This window comes from Salvelinus sp. IW2-2015, linkage group LG16, assembly GCF_002910315.2.
Source record: "Salvelinus sp. IW2-2015 linkage group LG16, ASM291031v2, whole genome shotgun sequence".
NCBI classification, from domain to species: Eukaryota; Metazoa; Chordata; class Actinopteri; order Salmoniformes; family Salmonidae; genus Salvelinus; species Salvelinus sp. IW2-2015.
Window position 1 is genome coordinate 30,120,441 of NC_036856.1, and position 5,000 is coordinate 30,125,440.

The window sequence follows — 5,000 nt, forward strand, 5'->3', positions numbered from 1 at the left end:
ATGTCATATTAATATGTCAATTCATTATTAAGTGTGTTCTATGTCATTAACTGTGTTCTATGTCATTATTAAGTGTGTTCATGTTTCATATTAAGTGGTTCTGTGTCATTATTAAGTGGTTCTGTGTCATAATAAGTGTGTCTTGTGTCATTAATAAGTGTGTCTATTTCATAATTAAGTGTGTTCTATGTCATTATAAGTGTGTTCTATGTCATTCGTGTGTTCTAATGTCATTATTAAGTGTGTTCTGTTGCATTATTAAGTGTGTTCTGTGTCATTATTAAGTGTGTTCTGTGTCATTATTAAGTGTTCTGTTCATTATAAGGGTGTTCTGTGTCATTATTAAAGTGTGTCCTGTGTCATTATTAAGTGTGTTCTATGCCATTATTAAGTGTGTTTCTGTGTCATTATTTAGTGTCTTCTGTGTCATTATTTAGTTGTCTGTGTCATTATTAAGTGTGTTCTGTGTCATTATATTATGTGTTGTATTGCCATTATTATGTGTTGTATTCATTATTTAGTGTGTTCTATGTCATCATTAAGTGTGTTCTATGTCATTATTAAGTGTGTTCCTTATCAAATCAAATTTATTTATATAGCCCTTCGTACATCACTGATATCCAAAGTGCTGTACAGAAACCCAGCCTAAACCCCAAATAGCAAGCAATGCAGGTGTAGAAGCACGGTGGCTAGGAAAAACTCCCTAGAAGCCAAACCTAGGAAGAAACCTAAGAGGAACCAGGCTATGAGGGTGGCCAGTCCTCTTCTGGCTGTGCCGGGTGGAGATTATAACAGAACATGGCCAAGATGTTTAAATGTTCATAATGACCAACATGGTCAAATAATAATAATCACAGTAGTTGTCGAGGGTGCAGCAAGTCAGCACCTCAGGAGTAAATGTCAGTTGGCTTTTCATAGCCGATCATAAGAGTATCTCTACGCTCTGCGGTCTCTAGAGAGTTGAAAACAGCAGGTCTGGGACAGGTAGCACGTCCGGTGAACAGTCAGGGTTTCCATAGCCGCAGGCAGAACAGTTGAAACTGGAGCAGCAGCACGGCCAGGTGGACTGGGGACAGCAAGGAGTCATCATGACAGGTATCCTGACGCATGTCCTAGGGCTCAGGTCCTCCGGAGAAGAGAAAGAAAAGAGAGAGAGAGAATTAGAGAGAGCATACTTAAATTCACACAGGACACCGGATAAGACAGGAATGTACCCAGATATAACAAACTGACCCTAGCCCCCGACACATAAACTACTGCAGCATAAATACTGGAGGCTGAGACAGGAGGGTCAGGAGACACTGTGGCCCCATCCGATGATACCCCGACAGGCCAAACTGGAAGGATTAAACCCACCCACTTTGCCAAAGCACAGCCCCACACCACTAGAGGGATATCTTCAACCACCAACTTACCATCCTGAGACAAGGCCGAGTATAGCCCACAAAGATCTCCACGCACGCACAAACCAAGGGGGGCGCCAACCCAGACAGGAGGATCACGTCAGTGACTCACCCACCCAAGTGACGCACCCTTCCTAGGGACGGCATGAAAGAGCACAGAAGCAGTGACTCAGCCCTGTAATAGGGTTAGAGCAGAGAATCCCAGTGGAGAGAGGGGACCAGCCAGGTTCGTTGCTCAGAGCCTTTCCGTTCACCTTCACACTCCTGGGCCAGACTACACTCAATCATATGACCCACTGAAGAGATAAGTCTTCAGTAAAGAGTTAAAGGTTGAGACCGAGTCTGCGTCTCTCACATGGTAGGCAGACCATTCCATAAAAATGGAGATCTATAGAGAAAAGCCCTGCCTCCAGCTGTTTGCTTAGAAATTCTAGGGACAATTAGAAGGCCTGCGTCTTGTGACCGTAGCGTACGTGTAGGTATGTACGGCAGAACCAACTCGAAAGATAGTAGGAGCAAGCCCATGTAACGCTTTGTAGGTTAACAGTAAAACCTTGAAATCAGCCTTGCCTTAACAGGAAGCCAGTGTAGGGAGGCTAGCACTAGAGTAATATGATAAAATTGTGGGGTTCTAGTCAGGATTCTAGCAGCCGTATTTAGCACTAACTGAAGTTAATTTAGTGCTTTATCCGGGTAGCCGGAAAGTAGAGCATTGCAGTAGTCTAATCTAGAAGTAACAAAAGCATGGATTAATCTTTCTGCATCAGTTTTGGACAGAAAATTTCTGATTTATGCAATGTACGTAGATGAAAAAAAGCTGTCCTTGAAACAGTCTTATATGTTCGTCAAAAGAGAGATCAGGGTCCAGAGTAACGCCAGTCCTTCACAGTTTTATTGAGACGACTTTACAACCATCAAGATTAATTGTCAGATTCAACAGAAGATCTCTTTGTTTCTTGGGACCTAGAACAAGCATCTCTGTTTTGTCCGAGGTTAAAAGAAGAACGTTTTCAGCATCCACTTCCTTATGTCTGAAACACAGGCTTCTAGCGAGGGCAATTTTGGGCTTCACCATGTTTCATTGAGATGTACAGCTGTGTGTCATCCGCATAGCAGTGAAAGTTAACATTATGTTTTCGAATGACATCCCAAGAGGTAAAATATATAGTGAAAACAATAGTGTGCTTAAAACGAACCTTGAGGAACACCGAAATGTACAGTTGATTTGTCAGAGGACAAAACCATTCACAGAGACAAACTGATATCTTTCCGACAGAATAGATCTAAACCAGCCAGAACGTGACCGTGTAGACCAATTTGGTTTCCAATCTCTCCAAAAGAATGTGGTGATCGATGGTATCAAAGGCAGCACTAAGGTCTAGTAGCACGAGGACAGATGCAGAGCCTCGGCTGACGCCATTAAAAGGTCATTTACCACCCTCACAATGCCAGTCTCAGTGCTATGATGGGTCTAAAACCAGACTGAAGCATTTCATATACATTGTTTGTCTTCAGGAAGGCAGTGAGTTGCTGCGCAACAGCTTTTTCAAAATGTTTTGAGAGAAGGAAGATTTGATATAGGCCGATAGTTTTTTATATTTTCTGCGTCAAGGTTTGACTTTTCAAGAGAGGCTTTATTACTGCCACTTTTAGTGAGTTTGGTACACATCCGGTGGATAGAGAGCCGTTTATTATGTTCAACATAGAGGCCAAGCACATGAAGCAGCTCTTTAAGGTTTAGTTGGAATAGGTCCAGTATGCAGCTTGGAAGGTTTAGGGGAGTGAGGCGAGCGATGGCAATGGAAACGATGAGAAACAGACACGACCAAGCGAGACGCCGACGGCACTAAGCGCGAACCAGCAGTACGCCAGCACAAACTCCTAAAAGTGGCAGTAAATAAATCCTCTCTTGAAAAAAGTCAAAACCTTGACTCTCAGGACAAAGAGAAAATATATAAAAAAACTATCGGCTCCGTATATCGAATCTTTCCATTCTCTCATAAACAATTTTTGAAAAAGCTGTTGCGCCAGGTCTAACTCACTGCCTTCTGAAGACAAACAATCTTATACTGAAATGCCTTCAGTCTGGTTTTGACCCCCATCAATTTAAGACTTGAGAACTTGACTTGTGAAGGTGGTAATGACCTTTTTAACTGGCGTCAGACCGAGGCGCTTCGTGATCTGTCTCCTGTGCTCATCTCTACTAGCACGCATTATGTCGCTGGCAGCTCGCGCGCCCCTTTGTGGGAATAGCCAGTTTTTTCTACCCGATCACCATCATTTCTTTTGGAGAGATTGGAATAACCGCCAAATTGTCTAGCACATCACGTTCTGGCTCTGTTTAGATCTTTCTGTCGGAAAGAATCAGTTTTGGTCTTTGAACATGGTTCCTGTCCTTACAACAAATCAACTGTAGTTTCCGGTGGTTCCTCAAGGTTCCGTTTGCGCACCACATTGCATTGTTTTCACGTATAATATTATTACCTCTGGGGATGTCTTCGAGGAAACATAAGTGTTAACTTTGCACATGCTATGCTGCGAGATGACAACAAGCTGTCATACACTTCTCATGCAAATGAAACATGGTGAAACGCCCCAAAATTGCCCGCGCTAGAAGCCTGGTGTTTCAGACATAGAAGTGATGCCTGAAAAAAACGGTCTTTCTTTTTAACTCGACAAAACAGAGATGCTTGTTTCAGTCCCAAGAAACAAGAGATCTTCTGTTGAATCTGACAATTCAATCTGATGGTTGTAAGTCGGCTCAAATTTAAAACTGTGAAGGACCTCGGCGTTGTACATCTGACCCTTAGATCTCTCTTTTGAACGACACCATATCAAGACTGTTCTCCGAAGGACAGCTTTTTTCCATCTACATAAACATTGCATAAATCAAAATTTGCTGATCCAAAAACTGATGCAGAAGATTAATCCCATCTTTGTGACTTCTAGATTAGACTACTGCCAATGCGTCTCACTTTCCGGGCTACCCGGATACAAGCACTAAACTAACTTTCAGTTATGCTAAAAATACCGGCTGCGAGAATCCTGACTAGAACCCCACAATTTTATCATATCTCACTCTAGTGCTAGCCCTCGCCTACACTGCATTCCTGCTTAAGGCAAGGGCTGATTCAAGGTTTTCGTTAACCTACAAAAGCGTTTACACTTTCGGGCTTGCTCCACTACCAATCTTTCCGAGTTGATTCTGCCTACATACCTACACGTACATTACGCTACGGTCACAAGACCGCAGGCCTTCTAATGTCCTAGAATTTCTAAGCAAACAGCTGGAGCAGGCCTTTCATTCCTATAGATCTCCATTTTATGGAATGTCTGCCTACCCATGTGAGAGACGCAGACCGGTCTCAACCTTTTTAACTCTTTACTGAGTTAAGACTTATCGTCTTCAGTGGTCTAGGTTGCAGTGTAATTCTGCCCAGGAAGTTGAAAGAGTGAACGGAAAGGCTCTGGGAGCAACGACACCTGGCTGGTCCCCTCGCTCACACTGGATTCTCTGCCTACTAACCCTATTACAGCGGCTGAGTCACTGGGCTTACTGGTGCTCTTTCAGCCGTCCCTCAGAAGGAGCTGCGCTCA

The 5,000-nt window shown here is 43.2% G+C and overlaps 1 protein-coding gene across 1 annotated transcript in view; it reads left to right on the forward strand.

Annotated features, from left to right (window-relative positions):
• Positions 1–5,000, forward strand: part of LOC111975557 (receptor-type tyrosine-protein phosphatase F-like) — a 172,065-nt gene that overhangs the window by 93,861 nt on the left and 73,204 nt on the right.